The sequence below is a fragment of the Pteropus vampyrus genome, unplaced genomic scaffold, assembly GCF_000151845.1.
Source record: "Pteropus vampyrus isolate Shadow unplaced genomic scaffold, Pvam_2.0 Scaffold20, whole genome shotgun sequence".
In the NCBI taxonomy this organism is placed as follows: Eukaryota; Metazoa; Chordata; class Mammalia; order Chiroptera; family Pteropodidae; genus Pteropus; species Pteropus vampyrus.
This window is the reverse complement of record NW_011888801.1, coordinates 11,913,672-11,933,638: the sequence shown is the minus strand read 5'-3', so window position 1 is coordinate 11,933,638 and position 19,967 is coordinate 11,913,672. Positions and strand designations below refer to the sequence as shown.

General features: G+C 50.5%; 1 protein-coding gene across 1 annotated transcript in view; it reads left to right on the top strand.

Annotated features, from left to right (window-relative positions):
* The window catches only part of GRID1 (glutamate ionotropic receptor delta type subunit 1), a 706,314-nt gene that overhangs the window by 3,423 nt on the left and 682,924 nt on the right, over positions 1 to 19,967 (top strand). The gene's annotated exons all lie outside the window — the stretch shown is intronic.

Sequence of the window (19,967 nt, the reverse complement as noted above, 5' to 3'; positions counted from 1 at the left end):
GGGTAGGGGCTTTCGCATCAGCGGCCCCCTCTGCTTTCCCCCTGCTCTCTCATTCCCTCCTCTCCTACCTGGCTGATTCCTCCCCTATGCTGCCTACCTCCTGGTCAGGGCCTAAGGCTCGCTCAGCTCCTGATATCTGCCCAGCCCAGGTCCCTTTTCCTTTCCTCTGCCTTCCTCCTCATGTCTATGGGCTAGACTCTGAGCTCTCTCTCTCTGAGTGCTGAGAATAGAGGGCGCAGCTGGTGGCACAGAATGTGGGGATTCCTCCCAGGAGAAACTGGCAGGACAATGGATGTAGGGAGGAGGTGGGCTGGCTGAGGGCTTCAGGCCAGCTCCCCATCTCCCAGCCCGCTGGGAGCAGAATCTTCCTGCTGCCACCTGTTATAGGTTGGCTGTGGGTTTCATGGGTGCCTGCAAGGAAAGGGTGACTCAGTGAAGGCTCTGGTCTGGGTCCAGAAGGTTGGTGCTGGTGCTAGGGAGAACTTTGCATTGGCATGAGGTCTTTTGGGAATCTTCTATTCTTGGGTGCAGCAAGGGAGGGAGAAGGCCCAGCTCTGGGGCCTGAGGGTCCAAGTATGTCCTGAAGTGGTTATATAAACCCAGAGTTCTGAGTGTGTTTTGGGGTGGTGGTGAGTGGGGTGAGCCTGGTATTGCCTGTTGTGGGGACTGCTGCTTCTAGCCTTGACAGATATCCACAGTTAGATGTCCATTTAGGTCCAGGAGGGGAAATTCTTGCCCTTCTTGACGTCTGGTCATGTCCCACCAGCAGTCCCTGCCCCCATGTTCCCACTCTGGACTTCTTTTGTGTGCCCTCATGAAGGTGGGGTCCAGACAGGGGAGGGTAGGCTTCTTAGACAAGACCCTAACTAGGGTGCGGATCTGGGTTAACCCAAGCTTTTCCAATTATGTGCCACAATTTTGATAGCACTTCCTGCTCCCTTGATACTGCCCCCACACATTTGTTTCTGTGGACACATTCTTTGTGTTGGGAGTTGAGGACACAGTAGGGAAGCACATTTCCTCCACCCAGGAGCTCATAGTGTGTTGGGACCCTGCCTGTGTTCCACAGCTTTAGTAGAGTTTGCCATTTGTCTTATTGTAGATGTGCTAATTTTTTTTTTTTTAAAGGAGGAGTCTCAAATCTGGACTTCAATGTAAGATCTGATTTTTAACTATTTCTAAGTAATCAAACAATTTATAAACATAGTATAAGCCAAACAAAAATAGCTGTGGGCCATTCAACTTTCAAACTCTAATGCAGCTATGTCCTGGAGACACAGGGCTCCACCCAGGGACTTTTTCTATAAAAGAATTTGTTTTTCTGGGCCTTAGTTTCTCTATTTGTATAGCTGGAAAACTGTCTCAGGCTCCAAGGATGGCAGGCTGACATAGTCTCACCAGGGTGTGAGAGCGAGTGTGTGTGTACTTCCAGACTAGGCAGTTGGATTCTGATGGCTGCCAGTAGTAGTCCAGGTATTGACTAGGTGTTGTTGAACTGCTTGCTGCCTAGAGAGTGTGTGTGCTGGTTAAAGCTGGCATGTGCTTTCAACTTAAGAGGTGTATGAGCAGAAATCCACAGTGTTATACCATGACCTTGTGCAGCTCTTGCATGTCTATGAGAGATGGGAGGAGTCAGCCCCTCCAGGGCCTCGGGGAGTGCAGAGCAGTGCTCAGAGGTTTCTTCTCCCTAGCCTGGGGCTCTGCTATGCAGCCATCAGCTTGCTGGGTGTCCTTCCTTCTGTGCTGTGTGGGGTGCTGTCCATCTGTGGCTTGGCCTGCTTGATGGATAGCTTATCTCTCTCTTGGGCCTGGATATTCATTGCAGCAGGACGTGGGTGGTAGATACAGTTTGGGAGGGAAAGGAAAGGACTTTTTATGGGGGAGAGGCCAAGGATGAAGGGAAGAGGTGGATTGGGGTTCAGTCTGCAGCATGGACTAGAGAAATTCTCAGTGACCTTCCGTGGATTTGGGTTAGAACTGATGCTGCCCTCATTTTGGACCGGGAGACAGCACCATGCAGGGATAAGAGCTTGGTTGCTGGAGCCTTAGGAACCATTTTCAAATTCTGCTTGCCTCACTTGCAGTGTGACCCTGGGAGATTCCTGGCCCTGCTCTGAGCTTTTGTTGCCATATCTGTTAAAAGGGACCGTAGTACCTGCCTCATGGGATTATTGTGAGGATTAAATGAGTGAGACATGTATAAATTGTGTGTGGAAGGCCTGTGGTAGGTGTTCAGTAAACACTAATTCCTTCTCCGTTTCTTGACCCAGCTGTGAACTAATCTCAGCTTCTCTTGAGGCTATTGATATTTTCAACTGCATCACTTCTTAAACTAGTGAATTCCTTGAGAGCAGACCCTCACTGACCTTTCCATTTTCAGCTTTTTACTTAGCTTTCTCCCCCTGATTATAAAAGAAATGCATTGCTACAATGAGCATGAATTAATTAAAAAATGTAAAAAGAGAAAGGGCAGTGCATGCTCATTACATAAAATGTGGAAGGTACAGGAAAGCATCAAGAGACAGGACAAAATCATTCTGAGGTCTACCTCCATTATTTCCTTCTAGTCTTCCCCCCATTCCCACTGTATTTTGTAAATGCTGAGAGCTCTCATTCTGTCTAGTTGTGTATCCTGCTTTTTTATTTAACATATCAGCGATCCCTGCCCAGGAGATACCGTCAGCGTCTCCCTGAGTGTGATGTTAGTGTCATTAAAGATACCTATAGGCCACTGCCATCATTCCTGTTCACTTGGCTCTACGAGTTTTCTCTTGGCATTGAAACAAATTTTGCTACAAATTTACTTGATTAAAAATTGAAATTTATTATTTTACAGTTCTGCAGGTCAGAAGGACAAGGGCATGGGTCTCACTGGACTAAAATCAAGTCAGCACAGCTGATTCTTTTTGGAGGCTCTAGGAGAGGATCCATTTCCTTGTCTTTTCAGGTTCCAGAGGCTGCCTGGCTTCCTCAGCTCCTGGCCCCCTTCCTCTATCTTCAAACCAGCAAGGGTTGGGGGGCCTTTCTCACAGCCTGTCACTCTTACCTCACTTCTGTCATCACAGTTCCCTCTTGACCTCTGACTCTTCTGTCTACCTCTTCCTAGGACTCTTGTGATTCCATTGGGTCCACCTGCATAATCCAGAATAATGTCCCTATTTAAAGTTAGCTGGTTAACAACCATAATTAAAGCTACAACCTTAATTCTCCTTTGCCATGTAGCCTATTATATTCACAGTTCCAGGGGTTAGGATGTGGATGACTTTGTGGGCCATCGTTCTGCTTTCATGTTGGCACACTTGTCAGTGCCCATCATAGCCAGTGCATGCTGTCCACCCTTCCCTCTCTTTTGCATGGTTGACTGCATTCTTGCTTCCTGGGTGGCATCCTCTTATCTTAGCCAGGCGTGCTAGTCACTTGGGACCTATAGCCCTGTCTACCAAGCTTGCTCTGGAGATGGCACACTGTAAGCCTCTGGACCTCTGCAGACTTACTTATGCTCTCCAGCAACACACTGATGTCTTTCCCTGGGCCTGGATGATGCTTGTGCCTAAAGAAGTTCTTAGAATAATCTGCTTTTGAATAGCCAAACTAAATTTTTGTTGCTACTCAGGCCAATGACCTTTGCTGCCTGGATAGATTTTTCTTTAGACCCCTCCATCCTCCCTCTCCTCTGTCTCTTGCAGAGGTCTGCCACACAGAGTTGCTCTTCCTGGCCCCTGCAGGGGCTGCTGCAATGATGCTTTAAGCCAGAAAGTGGCCATGGCTGTGGCTACAGGTGCTGATGGTTCCTTACAAGGGTTGGGCTGGGGCTTGGGACCATCTAGTTCTCTCTCTGGATTCCTCACAAGCCAATGGCTGTATAAAGGAATTACTGCCATCTTCCTTCAGCTGAACTCTCAGGCTTTAGAGTTCCCCTTCATTCTAGAGTCCCTCCTGTGTGTGCACACACATGCATGTACACATGTGTACATACTCTCTCACTTTATAGACTATACTCTTGCCCCACCAATGTCCTCATATTTTGGGTTCTAGAGGCTCCCTTTTAGTATCCCTATTGCCATGGTCTTGCTGCTAGATTAGGAGGTTGGACTTAAGTGGAAGTGAACAGATGGACATCTCATGCCAGGTATGTGGGTAGGCCATGGGTCTAGCGAGAAATGTGTCCTCAGGCTGCCCCTGAACTGCTGCTGTTCCTGTTCCTGGTGACGTGGGAACTTTAACAACCTTCTTGTTGGGGCCATTTCTCTAGGTTCTTCTTGGAGGACAGCTAAGGCGGTCCCTTGGCACTCAGAGCCACATCTTATAAAGTCAGACAAACTTTCCAAATTCTTGTAGATGCCACATCGAAGTCCCTGTTTTTGTTCCCTTCAGCAGCTACTTCCCTCTTTACTTGGCCTTTTCACTATCCTGAAAATGCTATCACCTAAAAACCTGGAACATTCACTTTGTACTGCTTGTTCCCAAACCATTTATAACCCAATGTGATCCTTGGATGTGAATCTTTTTAGACTTGGTTACTCAGGGAAGTTGCCTCTACCCTTCGGTTTTGTTCTGTGGTTCCCTTTATATCAGTCAGGATAGACTAAGTTATGTTGTAGTAACAGACAATCCCCAAATCTTAGTAGCTTAACATAACAAAAATTTATCTCTTGCCCATGCTAAATTTCTATAACTGGTCAGCTTAGAACTTGGTTTATCATGATCAGTCAGCTTGAATATCGCCAGTTGCTGTGTCAGAGGGAAAAGAGCTCTGGGGGATAAGTGTGTATGCACATGCGTGTGCATGCATATGTGTGTGCCAGTTGCTGCGTCAGAGGAAAAGAGCTCTGGAGAACACATGTCCATGTCACTTCTGCTTAAAACTCATTGGCTGAAACTAGTTATGTGGTCCCAGCTAAGCATAAGGGATCCAGGAAGCACAGTCCTATGATGTTCCAGGAATGGGGGAAAATGGAAATATTTGATGAATTACACAAATACCACCCTATTCATGTCAAAACAGCCTCCCCCCGCCCCCATTTCCTTGGTGGCTCACTAAAATAACAGCAACAACAAAAGAAACAACCAACAGTTTTAGGTATTGGATCCTGGTTGGGTCAGATCCATGATTCCCATCTACTCCCCTTTGCCCACTTATTTGCTTGTCTTTCTGCTGCAGAAAGCTCTGGGTAGCTCTTTGGTGTGGCGGGAAGTCAGGAAGCCCAGGTCCCTAGCGCAGCCAGGCTCTCACCTGTAGTATTCTCTATGTCCGCCAATTTTGTCCTCTGTAAACTTGTGCCTGGACAGGCCCAGCTCCCAGAAGACTTGGGCTAAATGCTTCCTAAATAACGAGGTGAAGATTGGCATCCAGGCTCGGCCGTTTTCGGGGCCAGCACCAGTGAGCCTCTGCAGCTGGACTTCGGCCAGTCTGCACTTCCTGTAGCATCGTCAGGGCTCCCTGTAGCCCTCTTCCCCCTACAGACTTTCCTTGTCTCCACTCTCCCAGTTCCCTTCTCACCTCTGCCTTCCTAGACAGCAGGAGCTCTCTTGTTACAGCACTGGGCTAGGCAGAGACTCACGTCTTGTCATGGGCTGGTTTATGACAGCCCCTTTCTCTTGGGGTCTGGCCTTTCTGACAGGCATGAGGCCTAGGAAGGCACTGGGTTTGGGTCCAGTATTCTGTCAGTTGGGCTCTTGAAGACTTTCCTCTCAGCCTATAAATAATCAGTAGCTGCCAGCAGGAGGCCCAGGCTGCACCTCCTTTTCTGGCCAGATCCGGGACATTTGGCCCTGGCAGGTCCAGTCTCCCCAATTTGCTTTCCTCACATCAGTCCTTCACCAGATCTAGGCAGAGGCAGCCAGGTGCTGCAACTCCACCTCTGCCTGCCTTGGGCCTGGCCCCTGCCAGTGCTCAGCCTGGGCCTCCCACACCTAAGCACGAGAGCAGATGTGGTGCTCAGGAGTTGGAGCAGAAGGAGACTTGTTGCTCTCACTCACAGGTGGGCATTCCCATCCCTGCTCTGTTCTCTGACTCTGGACAGGTTACCTCGGCGTCCTTGGAAGGTGGGAATGACAACACAGAGGATGGCTGTGGGGATCAGTTGAGGAAATGCACTAAAATGCCTAGCTAAGGGCCAATGGGATGGTTGTCACGTTACCAGCCTGGGGGGTCCCACAGGCTCTTGGTTTCCTGTACTTCCTGACTTGGGGCTGGGCAGGCTTTCTGAGCCCCTGTACCATTTAGGGTGGCTGGGAGTTGAGTCTCAGCCTTTCTGGGTGTCCTAGGGTAGCAGAAAAGGAAGTTGGTACTGACAACATGGCTCCCATGGAGGCTGCCTGGAGCCCTCTGTGTGGGCTAGGGCTCTGAGAGCTGCAGACTATCACCGTGCAATATTGCCATCTTGCTACAGCCTCACTGTTCTGAATGCACAGAGTGGCCGGAATCTGGCCAGCCTGGCCCTGCCCCCAAGGAACTTGCCACAAGGCAAGCATAACTTGCTCTGTTTGTTAGAAAAGGGTCAGGCAGGTCTGAGTTCAAATCCCAGCTCTGTGGCTGTTAAACTGTGTAGTCTTAAAGGTCACTTCCCTTTCCTTCAAACCTCAGTTTTAGCATCTGTGAAGTGGGTCTACCTCAGGGTTATGGTGATGGATCTAGAGAGGTGATGTATATCTGACAGGAAGAAGGCTGTCAGCCAGCAGCAGTCCATTGGGATACTCAGAAGAGGTATGCTCAGCCTTGAGCTGGGGTTAAGGGTGTGGGTGGTAGGCATTTGTCCTCCATGTGTCCTGGCTACCATTTGTTTTGTTCTCCTGGGCCTCTGCCAAGGGTACATGACACCCTTTGGTGCTACCACCTTTCAGGTCAGGGCAGAGACATGGGCCCCACTGGCTGAACACTGTCATACCCAACCCTTGGCTGTAGCTCTTGGCTCATCCCATCTATGTACCAGCCCTGGAGTGGCCTGAGCCCCTGCCAGCTCTGCTTCAGCCTGGCCTGGCTGGCTGGTTCTGCTCTTCCCTTCTCATACAGCTCCTCCTGCTCTGTGCAAGGGTGGAGCCTAGAGGTCTTGCCTTGGCTCTGCTCTTAGACTGGGGATGGGGGTTTTCTTCTGTCCTTTTGTCTGAGCATCCAGAGGCCGAGGGAAGGAGGTGCCACACTCTGGGTCCTGGTCTGTGCTCCCCAGTGGTGTTTATCATAGGGGCTGGCACCAGGTGCTGAGATGGCCCTGACTTGGTTCAGTTCTTGTTGCCTTCTCTATCATGGCTGCAGACATCAAATACTACTCCTCAGTCCTAGGTGGCTCCCAGGGCACCTGCCTTCATCTGTCCCTACCCAGAGCTCTAAATAGTCCAAACAACCTGGTGGGCCACCCCAGTCCTGCAGGCTGCCAGCCTGGGTTAGAGCTCTGAGGGTGAGTCTCCTTGTCATTAAGTCCTAAGCTGGTACTTCAGCTCAAGGCTGGCTTCTCCCTTGTACCTGATAAAGGCTGAGATATGACACTATAAAGCCCACAGTCCTGAGCCAGAGCTACACAGGGTGCCTATGGCTAGTGTTTCTCCAGGGACAGTAGACAGGGTGACCATGCCTCTGGGGAAGAGTGGTGTGGTGGGCAGTGCTAAGGAGAAGGAACTGTCTGGGGGGCTGGGTCAGGTCCTTGGTATTCTGTGGAATCTAGGCAGAGATCCCACATCTTGTGTATGCATGTGTGTGTGTGCGCTTGAGTATGTGTGCATGTGTGAATGTGTGTGTGTGTGTGTGTGCACATGCATGTGTTGCAGATACCTATGCCGCCTAGGCACATTTAACTGAAAGATTCAACAGTTCTTGTTTTTTTTTTTTTTTCCCTTTTGATTCAGCAGTTCTAACTGCTGCTCGGAGCCCCTCTAGTCCCTTCCATCTTTGCCCCTCTGGTGGACTTCCTTCAGGTCTCAGTTCAGATGTGGCATTCCCAGGGAGCCCCCAGTGCCCAGAGGAGGCTGGTCCTGTTATATGTTTCCCATTGCCCCGTGTTTGGTGATATCTCCTGGAGATTGGGCTACGGGAAGGGAAGGACTCAGTCTCATTTGTGCCCTGCTGTATCCTCAGCTCTAAGACAGAGCAGTTCATGGGGCACTCAAAAAATACCATTTCCTTTTCACTCCTGTGTCGGAAACCAGCCGACCAAATCAAACCAGGTACCTGAATGGGGGAGCGGGGACTGAGAAAAAAGAGAAGACAGACAGGATGCAGGAGGGAGAACAGATCTCACAACTGTCTCTCCGAGTTTATTTCTTATGCTTCTTTTTATACATAATCTGTTCCTTTGTGTATCCCAAAATAACATAATAAAAGTAACACCCTGAAGATCGAGGTACAATCGATACTCCCTTTGACACTCCCTTTGCTTTTTCTATACTTAATCTTCTTCCTGGAATTCCACAGAACCAGCCTTTTCCTTTTTTTTATGCAAGCAGGCCTCCCGAGATAATCCATGCACTCTTTTGAATTTTGGGAGCTTTAGCTCCCTACACTCCTGGGGGACATCCCTGGACCTAGATTGTGGTCTTGGCCCAGGGCCCCTCAGAAATCACAATGAGATAGTCATTGTGGTGCTAGCTGCTCAACTTGGCCAAGGTCAGGAGGAGGCTGTGGGCAGTAGCTTGTCCCCTTCCTCATTGTTGGCATCCTCTTTGACCTTGGCATCTTGTCAGTGGAGTGAGGGTGGGGGCCAGCCTGCTTGCCCACCCCAGGGAGTGGGCCTCTTGGGGTCCCAGTTGTGTGGGTCAGCAGATACCACAGGGTCCTGGTGTCTAGAGCTGTAGGAGGGCCCTGAAAGCCAAGGCCAAGGCCCATAGAAGGTGTGGAGGTGATATGGACTGAATGGTTGTGCCCCTCCTAAATTCATATGTTGAAGTCCCAATCCCCAATGTGATGGTATTTGGAAGTGGGGCCTTTGGGAAGTGATTAGGTTTAGATGAAGGCTTGAGGGTGGGGTCCTCATGATGGGATTAGTTATAGAGACCAGAGAGCTGCTCTCTCTCTACGAAGTGAGTGTACAGTGAGAAGGTGGACGTCTACGAGCCAGGAAGAGAGAGATTACCAGGAACTTAATCAGCCAGTACCTTGATCTTAGACTTCCTAGTGTCCAGACTGTGAGAAATAAATGTGTGTTGTTGAAACTACTTAGTCTATGATATTTTGTTATGGCGGCATTAGCTAAGACAGGGAACAGCTATGGGCAGACTTTGGCCTGGGGCCAGACTTGGCGTGGGCGGACTCATCTGAGGAAGATGGGCCAGCCCTGTCCCTCCTAGGACCTCAGGGTCCCAACTAGTCAAATGAGATCCCTGCACCTCTGAGGATCGAAGATTTTCATCTCTAACCTAGCTTTACACTGAGCTAGGCTTTCTCTACCCACAGCCCTTTAAAAATTTAAAGACAGCCACTGTGCCTCTCAAAGAATTTTTCAGGCTGCCCATCCTGGAGTCTAATGATTTCTCACTTGATTCTCTTTTGGATACTTCCATTTGTCCTGCCCTTCTTAACACACAGCAACACCGATGTGCCTCAGTGAGGGCCTTAACTTGCTGACCTCAGCTTTCCTGCTGTAAAATAGGGACAGTGGCACCTCCCTTACAGGTCGTCTTATGGACCATATGAGATAATGACGACCATAGAGAACTTAGCTGGGGCTTGGCACCCAGGAGGTGCTCAGTAAACAGGAATCATAGTTATTGTCTTCATGATGTCATCTGGCCAGTACAGAGGGAGAGGGATGGTCCCTGCTTCTCTGGATGCTGTGCTGATTTTAATGAAGCCTGAGTGAGTGCTGGCTGTCAGCACTGCCTCCTACTGTGGCTCTGGGTGAGCCTCTGGTCCTCAACCCCCGGGGGCTTTTACCCAAGAAAGAATAATGCTTTGGAAGCCCCATCTGGAGCTTGTGCTGACTCCGGTGTTCAACTTCACACTGACTGCTTTAAAGTCCAATTTGCTCAGAGCTTGGTGAATCTTACTTGTGCTTACCTGGGGTTGGTTCTCCTTCTCAGCCCGAGCCCGCTCGCAGGGACATGTGCTGCCTTCAGAAATGCTCCACAGTCTGGGCCCAGCCCAATCCCACTGCCCAACTCCTGATCCCACTGCCCAGCTCCCCAGTCTGCTCTGTACCTTGACACTGGGTCACTGAGCAGCACCCATAGGACACAGGGTCACATCAGGCAGAATCACTGACATCCCACTAGCTGACTGCATTACTGCACTTGACTCAGTCATGTGTACTGTTTCTACCCATGCACACTCTCTTAGGTACAGGTTTCACAGAATCACAGCATGGCGGAGTTGGCTGGGGATCTGAGCATTTTCAGTTCATCCTCCCTTCACCGTAGAAGCCTCATGGACAGTTAGTCACTTGGGTTGTGCTGGGAGCCAGCCCAGTAAACTCACACAGGCAAGAAATGCGGTGGGCTTGGCAGTATTTGTTCTAGTATAGGCTCCTGATGATGGCCTGTTAAACAGCAGAGATATCTATCAATACCTTGTGCCCAGGGCTGGATGTGTAGCATCTCAGGACAACCCTGGGCAGCACTGGGCTATTGTACAGGGAGCAAAACTAAGTAGGGATTGCTTAGAAACTTGAAGGATTGGTAGCCGAGCCAGCATTCTCCTTGTTACTTACCCAGCCTCCTAGAATTCACGTGACCCTCCCTTTGTCCTTGGCCTTTGTTTGGTTCTTTCCATCTCAATTGCCATCTCCCCAGCCTCAGCCTGGACCCCTGCAGTCACTTGCTCACTGTTCCCTGCCTCCATCTTCTCCTCCAGGCCACTGTTCACACAACAGCCACAGTTATCTGCAAAATCACCTTCCTCTCCTGCTGGAACCTTTCAGTGGCTCCCCTCTGTACTAGGAATAAAATCCAGAAGACTTGCCAGAGCCTGCAAGTACCCCAACAAGTGCTGACCTCACCTGTCTCTTGACCTCTCTGCTTCAGACAGGCCTTCTTCCTGTCTCTCCAACAGGTGAAGCATGTTCCTGTCCCAGGTCCTTTGCACATGCTGTTCCTTCCATCTGGAAGGCTCTTTGCATGACAGGCTACTTCTCAGCCTTCACCTATGCCCCAGATCTCACCTTGAAGTGATTCTCTTTGGTTCTAATTAGGGCCCCTCTTATTCTCTATCAAACCCTTCTTTCCTCTTTTGTGTGCTTCTCCATCTGCAGTCGTTATTAATTTATTTCTGAGGAATGTTAGGTCTATGAGGACTGGAAAGTGTCTGTCTTGTTTACTGCCGAATTTCCAGAGCCTGTTGGTGTGCGGCTGGTCGTGGGTGCTCAGAAAAAGTCCTTGGATAGATGATAGGATAGGTGAACACATGGGACCTCCACACTCTGAGACCCTTGCAAGCTTGTGGTAGTCCTGCCTTTATGCTCAGGACCACTCAGGGTCCCACGACATGTGAGGCCTTGAGGCTTATTGCATTTACAGCAGCCCCATCCTGCTACCTAAAGCTCGCTTGTGCTGGCCCTTCCCTCTTGGTTAGCTTTTGGATTTGAAGATCTTTTCCTGGCAAGAAAAGATAGGAGCTGATGGCACTACCTCTCCCTGGCATTTCTGTGAGGGCAGTCAAAGGCCCAATGTGAACGGTCAGCCACTATAGAGGAATTCCCCATGCTCATCGGCTGGGGTGGGACACAGTTTTGAAGTCTCCATTTAAGGAAGGCATTTCCTCACTTGAGCTATTCTGTCAGGGGCTCAGGGGCAATAGCATGTCCACCCCCTCTATAGGCCTGAGGTGTACCTGTGGGGGTGGGAGTGGGTGTTGTGGGGAGAGGAGTTACACACGGGAAGCAAAAGCTCCCTTGGACTCAGGTGCTGGCTACTGGGGGCTGTGAAGGCTGATGGCTGCCTGGGTGTTGGGTATGAACCATAACCTAGGTTTCCAGTTTTCTCTCCCACCTGGAGTCCTCTGGTGGGCTTAGGAGCCTCAGTCTCCACATGTATGAAATGGGGATAAAATTGTCCTAGGCATTGCATCCTCTAGACCAGGGCGGGAGAAGGGGCTGAGGGAGGGAGGAGCAGCTGCACGTCTATGGCCAGAGAACCTGGCAGCTCTGAGCTTGGTGGGGAGGAATGCTACCCAATACTCTCTGCCAGCACTTCCTTGGTGACTACTCCAGGGGCTGGTTAGCAGTGCCCAGGTGCAAGGATGTAGCTGGCACCCCTGCCACATTGGCCTCTAAGGAAGCAGGAGTTAAGACCCTCCCGTTGAGCAGGGGCTGGAGGGGCTTTGAAGTTCTGTTGTTGTTAACGATCAAAACCTCATCAGGAGAACTCCCCTTCTCCCTCCCTTGCCGAGTGGGCTTAGGGGTCCAACTGTGTCAGGCTACTTAGCTCCTGCCAAGAAAATTAACTTCACTAAAAGGAGGACAGCAGGTCTGTGATGAATATCAGCACCCACTGATCAGTACTGGTGAGAGCTCCAGGTGAGCCTCTAGATGGTGGGGTACAGCCAGACGGGGACTGTGAGCTGGCTCTGTCCTGGCCATGCCTCTGGGACACTATATGAGTACATGAACATACAATGTACATGCCATTCTAGGCACCTGCACACAGTGGGTAGGCTCCCACCAGCTCACCCCTCAGAGCACACCAGGGCATCTTCCTGACACCCATGCCTGGCCAGACCCCTGGGCTCCTGGTCTGCAGGGTGTTGTCTGTGCTCAGCATTTGAGTCCTCATGTCTAGCCCCAGCCAGATGTCCAGCCTCATCCCTGCTGCATGCCGTGGTGCCCTCCCCGTGCCAGAAGAGAGGCCCTTGCTCTCCCCTGACTGTGTCTACCCACTTGCCCCCATGCCTCAGTTTCCTCGTCACCTCACAGTTTCAGTTTGGTATGCCCTTCAGGAGGCCTTCTATGGCTGCTTTGCTCCCTTAGCTGGGACCTGGTCTTCCTTTTTGCTCTGTCCTGCATGTCTCCCATCGTGTCTTAGTGAATGCCTGTGAGGTCTGTGAGCTCAGGCACCATGAGCTCTGCACACCAGGTACAAGCAGGAGGAAGTGTTTTTTAAGTGGCTATCTGACTGTACCTATGGCACGTATGTGTGTGGGCCTGCTCACACATGAGAGTGCATGCCTATATGTGCCAGTGAGCTCACAGACACAGACCTGCAGATGAGCTGAGACCCCAATAGGTCCAGGGATCATCTCCTTAGACAGCCCCTCCCTGGAGGAGTCTGTCAAGTGGGCTGCTGGGGATGTGTTATGAGGACCTTGCTGGGACTGTGGCAAGATGGCTGAGCTACGGCACCCTGGGGTATGTGCCCCCACTTTAAATGTAGCCACAACCCACGCCTTTACCCTCAGATTCAGCCTCCCCCATGTGGGTGGGTCTTTCCTATCCCTACACACCTATTGTGGGCAGTGATCTCTGCTCCCTTCTTCCAAATGGCCCATTTATGGCCACTCCTGATCTCTGTCCAAGTTCAAAGGGTTGAGAGGAGTCCTGGGCTGGCAGTCCCCTGTCCCAGGCTAGCTCTGTTCATCCCTCTGTCTGGTGAGACACTGCCCTAGGCTGACCCTGGGAGGCTGGGCCGCCAGGGCAGTACTAGGTGTGCTGGGAGGGGGCTACCCTATCTGCAGGGGCCTGGGCGGTGACTGCACCGCTCTGAAGGACTAATTGAATAGAAATCCTCCATACAGTGAGGCAGAACTTGGGCTTTGCCTAATCTCGTTAAGAAGTCCCCTGACAGTCTCATTAGGCGGCTGGCTGCTTGGAGAAGTTTATCTTTGTGGGGGTTGGGGAGTGGTGGTTAGGTCTCTGGAGGCTGGTCCTAGGATCAGGCCCCCACCTAGCCGCCCTTCAAACACAGGCTTAGGCAGAGACGCGAGGCTGCGGCAGCTCTGCTGGCCACCAGTCCTTATTTAATTGGTTACGGTTTGTTGGATTTAATTGCTTTAAATTATTAACTTCAGCTGGAGAAAGTAGGTGGGGGGTCGAGGAAGAAATATGAGCCTTCTTATAGGGCGTGAGGTGGGCCAGAGCTAAGAAGGTGGTTTCTAGCCTGGTCAAGACCATTTTCTGGGGGAACCTTGGCAGGCTGTGAGGACCTGGCTTTCCTGGCTGCCCATCTTGAATGCTATAGTGACAGAGCTGGGTGTGTCAGGGACAGACAAGTAAGCTAAGAACAAGAGAAAAAAGCCAACCCAGGGCTGTGGGAACAAATGTGGTGCCTAACTTAGCTTGGGGTTGGGAGCAACTAGAGGAGGCTTTCTGGAAGTGACTCCTGAGCTGAGTCTTAAGTGAGGAATGGGAGTTGGTCAGATGCAGAAAGCGAGGCAGGATCTCCAGGTGGTAGAGCAGCTTGAGCAAAGACTCAGAGGTGTGAAATGGCAGGATCTGTGAGCTATTCAGGGTTGTCGGGCATAGGTGGAAGAAGAGGGTGCTGACAGCCTGGTGAGGTCTGCAGGGATCTTAGAGTTCCTTCTCTGTGGTCCTGGCAGAAGTGGCTCAGTCTCTGGGGACTGAGCCCATAGAACAGGTAGAGACAGGCCGTAGACCATAGAGGGGATATCAGGGCCCAGAGCCAAGTACCTAGGTCTAGGACTTAAGCTGTGAGAGGAGAGACGTATGGGGATGAGAAAACCCAGGGGGAGAGGCAGCTCCACCCAACTCCCTGCCTCTGCAGGCTCATAGGAGGTGGGCTAAACGGGGTGCTTATCACCATTGATTTCCTTCATCACAGTTCTGGACATGCTCCTCCAGTTTAGACTGAAATGCATACTTTTGCTCCACAAAGAGGGATTCATGGCTGGGCCATGAACTGTCATTTGGTCCATCCCCTGTCCCAGGCTCCTTGGTTTTCCCACCCCAGACACTGGGCTCTGGAGTTCTTAGGAGAGGACAGGTAAGCCAGGCGTCAGTAACTCTGATACTGGGGTCTCCAGAAAGGATCCCCACTCACATCGGCTGACATGGGAGCCAACCTTTTTTCCTGATTTGGGGGCCTCAGCCTGGATGCTGTGTACACTGAGCGGGGATCTGAGCTGAAGATGGCTTACGTTCTCTGTAAGGAATATTTCTCTGAAAGGAGTATTTCATCTTACCTTATCAGTAACATGAAGCAATGGAGTAGTGGTATGTGCGTGTTCAAATTCATAATTTTACAGTAATTAAAAAACCCCTCAAGATATTGGTTTTCTTTCCATTAGTGAGATGGTGGCACATAGTAAAGCCCACTGTATAATCAGATTTAAATTGTTTTAATTATACAGCCCATATTTTCCCAGTAACATACCATCTCTGTGAGTTAATGGGCTTTGAAATCTCCCTTTGTTGCATATACTGTGGATACAGATTTTTTTGTTAAATGATTTATTTTATATATAGAAATTCAGAAAATTAGCTATGAGGTAGCTTCAGATGAATATTGGGAGGTTCTATTATGTTAGAAGAAGGCAAATAAAGGCAGAAAACTCAGCCCAGATTCCTGAAAGGAATTCTGAGCATCTCATCTCCAGAACAAGGTTTTAAGAGCACAAGTGATGTACAGAGCTACTAGTTGTGGTTTTGACCACAGCAGAGAGAACATTCATTCGTATGCTGTATAAATTTCTCTGTTGATCCTTTAGTGAGGACATTAGAAAGGGAATGTCCATTCATTCATTCATTCATCATTCATTCATTCATTCATTTCCTGAGTACCTACTGTGGGCTTGGCCCTGAGCTTGGGGAGACATAGCAAGGAAAGCCATGATCATTATTCTTGAGGAGCTGATGCTTTCCAGAGAAACAAACATTTATACATACTATTCTCAAGTAAGACCTTTTCAATGATTGGTGCTTCCGCAGATTGGACTGCAGGACAGGTAGGTCTACAGCATGTGGGCTCGCCCTCTGCTGATGCTCACTAAATGCTGAAGAGGGTACACAGCAAAGAAGCAGTGCGGGCCCCTGGGGCTTCTTGGAGGGTGGGCTGGGCCGACCCAGGGCACCCCTCAACCCTGCCCTTCCTACTCTGTGCTAGGGGCCTGGCCCTGTCTCAGGACCCCCTTTAGTGTCTACTAGGGGCTGGCTTTGGTCAACTGAACTCAACTGGATGGGGCTGCCCTAGTCAGGCTGCTGGAGTTTCTAGAAAAGACTCCTGGGTCCTCATGGCCATTGGCTGAGGATCCAAGTGGCGTGTGTGTGTGTGTGTGTTGGGGGCAGGTGGGATTCAGCTTCCTTGGTTCCCCTGGCCTGGGCCTAAGGCACCACTGGGATTAGAACCTGACTGACCCTAAAGTGCTGTGTGACTTTTGTGATTCACTGCCCTCTCTGTTTCCGATGCCGGCTACAGCAGCATGGGTGATGGTGTCTCTAACATAGGTCTCAGGAGACACGCCCTCCACTATGAGGACAGCATGACCCTATTCTTTTCCACTGCTCTCTTCTTGTCCCTGCTTCTGGAGTACACAGGCATTTGGTACCCAATTAACTAAGGATCTCTTGACAGTGATGTGGGGAAAAGGCTGGAATTTTCTCAAGGGTTCAGGAGTGAGCAGAGAGGGCAAGGCTGAAGGTCTAGCTGCCCTTTGTCCACACCACCCCCTCCAATGGAAAGGCCCAGAGCGACTCTTCTTTACAAGCCATCCCGGCATAGAACCTCAAGATCAGAACCCTCCTCTCAGCCCATGAGAACTTATAGAATTAGTACCCTTAAATCTAGACCCCGTTGCTAAGCTCAGAAACCCCAGCATAACATCCCAGGCTAAGAATTCCCACCCTGGGGTCCGAACCTCTAAATTGACCCCTCAGAATAAGAACTTTAGATTCAGAACTCTCTAGCCTGAACACCTACTTTGGAAGCCTCCCAGCCCAGATCCTCCAAGCTAAAGTCTCCTGCACCCTGAACATTCCCATCTCTCTTCTTGGTGTGATCAGATCAGTGGCACGTTATTATTTAAAATCTTTGCCTTTCTTGTTCCATATTTTATTTCTCCTGAAGTTAGTGACTAACTTTTTGCTGGTTTGGTGCTTCATTTTCCAAGCATTTCTCACTGATTCATCCCCATGCTGTTAGCCAGTCGTCTGAATTCCCTTTTGCTTGGCTGTTCACATCAGCTGTGGTTTCCATTCCACCACGTGACCGATATGTCTGGCTGCTGCAGGGGCGCTCTCCCTAAAACTGTCTGTGAGACTCACTCTTACCTCTCCAAGTCTCTGCTGAGGATGTCACTACTTCTCCAAGCTCTTCTCTGACCTCTGTTTAGAATTTCACCCTGTTCCCTGGGCCACTCCCTCGCACTTGTGACGTCGCCCTGTTTTTCTCCATGGAACTCATTTGCTTCTAATGGGCTATTTATTATTCATCTAGATGATTGATCTTGTTGTCGTTCTTCCACTCCCATCCTGAGTGGAAGCTGTAGGAGGGCAGAGAGTGCTGTCTTTGGGTCTCCCATGTCTGGCACAGTATCCGGCATGCAGCCAAAGCCCAGTCAGTGCAGCCTGCATGAACAACTGAGTACTTCTGAGATGGTTGCCAGACCCTGGTGCAGAACACTGTCCTGTGATCTCCTGAGAGTTCCCTTCTCCCTCTTCCTGAGGTCACCTCCCTCGTGAGGTCACCTCTCATTTGCAGACTCCCAGCCTTCCTCCTCTACTCTCGCCCTCTTTTATTCTCATGGGTTCCTCAGCTAGGTGTGGCTGGCCTCATCAGTGCCCATCAGCGTGCTCAGTGTGGACATCCCCTAGGGACAGCTTTGGGTCCTCATTCCCAAAGAGAGCTTCTTCCTTGATGTGTGGCCTGCCTGGCCCAGCCTTGGGGTGCAATGGGAACTACTGCACCCCTGGGAGCAGCAGGTTAATTAGTGCAGCTGGAGCCAGCTCTGGGTAATTACCAAATCCATCCCTGAGGGCCGGCATGTTCCCGCTCCAGCCCTCCTGCATGGGGCTCTGTGGTGCCCCAGTCCGGCCTCTTCCGCCTGGTGGCTTCTCCCGCTCTGTGCTTTTGATTTCTCCTCTTCCTCTGCCTTCCCCTGCAGCTCCTCCCAGAGGCTTTTCTGGAGGGCAGGACTCCTGGGAGGCTCACAGATGTTCATTGGTGTCTCTTCTGGGCCAGGCGCTATGTTGGGTGCTGGGAGAGGTGGTGGATGTAGCAGGTACATGGAGCTTGCTGTTCAATGGAGAGAGAGGGTGAGAGACTTTGGAGGCAGACCAGCTGTATCTGAACTCCAGCTCTGCCACTTATCAGCTTTTGACCTTGAGTAACTTACTTAAGCTCTCTGAGCTTCACTTTCCTCATCCATAAAATGGGGATAAACATAGTATGTGCTACCCAGGTATTTGTGTGAATTAGAGTGGAAACAGGATGCTAAGAGGTGCTCACTGGGATGGCCCCATCGCATCACATGTCAGAGCAGCAGGCATATGCCAAGCACCTGCTGTGTGCTGGGCACTGTGAGGAATGCAGGGGTGACTCTGACCTGGCCTCAGAATTCCAGGAACTTATCATGGAGGGGAGAGGGGAAGGGGGAAGGACAAGATGAGCACCGCATTGGATAAAGTAGCAGAGGAGTAGGGCAGAGTTGAAAATTTAGGTAGGAATGGTTCTGGGGCCTGTGAGGCCTTGAGGGTCCCTGACAGGGAGGCCTTTTGAACTGGACTTCAAGGGTTGGTCCGAGCTTGGAAAAGAAGGTCAGAGGAGGTAGCCTGTGGGTGTTGGGATGGGCATCATCATAGGGTTCTCATGGTGGGTGGACCTCTGACATAGGAGGGAGCAGCAAGCTTCCTAAATGAATGCCAGTCAGGGCTTCTTCAGTTGTGTGGGACAAGGATACAGCTCACCTTGGCCTTTGACAAAAGGGGCCTCTGGAAAGGCAAGATCTTGGGTTTTGGTGTGAATTCTTTGTGGCTCTGCTTGACTTCATTTTTTTTGCCGGCCTTTCACCATATGTCATTCATTCTTCCTGCTTAGCAAAAATGGCAGGGGAAAGAGACCAGTTACCTTTCTGCTCCAAGGGAGAGGTCCTCAGAGGACTCTGATTGGCCCAGCTGGAGTCATGTACCCATTCATGAGCCAGTCAATACTGCAAGGGATAGGAACATCCTGATTGGCTCAGCCTGAGTCATATGCCCATCCATGAGCCCAATCAGTGTTACCAGGGATGGGGGAATCCTTGTTGACCAGCCTTGTGCCTCACTCCTCTCTAAGACTGCATGAAATTGGAAAAAAGAATTCCCAAAGGGAAAGAGAAAGTCAACAGAATAAGGTGAATGAGTAAATTCACCTTATGCTCTGATCATTCAGAACTGTAACTGCCATGCCCACCCTGGGAGCATTTTCACCTCCAGAGCTCTCCTCATGGGCCTCTGTTGTCCTCATCATAATGTTTTCAGGGCCCAGGCCTCCCCTACTGGTGGGGAGTACCCTTAGTTCAGGACAGCACCTTTCTTTTTTATAGCTCCAGAGAGAGTCTCAAAGTTGGATCAGTGTATCCCCTGGACAGAGGCTTCTGTAGTATTGTAGCTGGGGCACAGCTGTGTTTGGCAGCTGCCTGCCCCTTAAAGGACAGTGTCCCTGGGGGGATGCCCTGGCTACGCCCTCCTTGGTACATGGGTCAAGGATCAGAGGCTCCTATTCCTGCCATGCCTTGGCAGCCTCTGTCTTGTCCTGCCCATGCTCAGTTTGGAGGGGTAGGCTGGCTCATTGGAGGACTCTCTTGTGGGGCCAGGCTGCATTCCTGGTGGTTGGGCTTGTGGTTATCCATTGTTAATTGATGAGTTGTCAGATAGAGTGGTCAGGCAGTCAGCTGGGCTGTGTGGCAGGGTCTTTCTAGAATGTGTACAGATGAATAGGTGACACTCACATGAAATAAAACAACTGTCAGAAACAATTTATAGCTATGTTTCCATGGAGCCAGGCCTGGTTATGACTTTGCGTGTTGCCTCCTGGCAAATGAGGTTTGTCACCTAATCATTGCACTTTGGTATCTGTTATGAAAGCCAGCTTTGCAGCTGTGCTAGACAGGGGCACCCCAA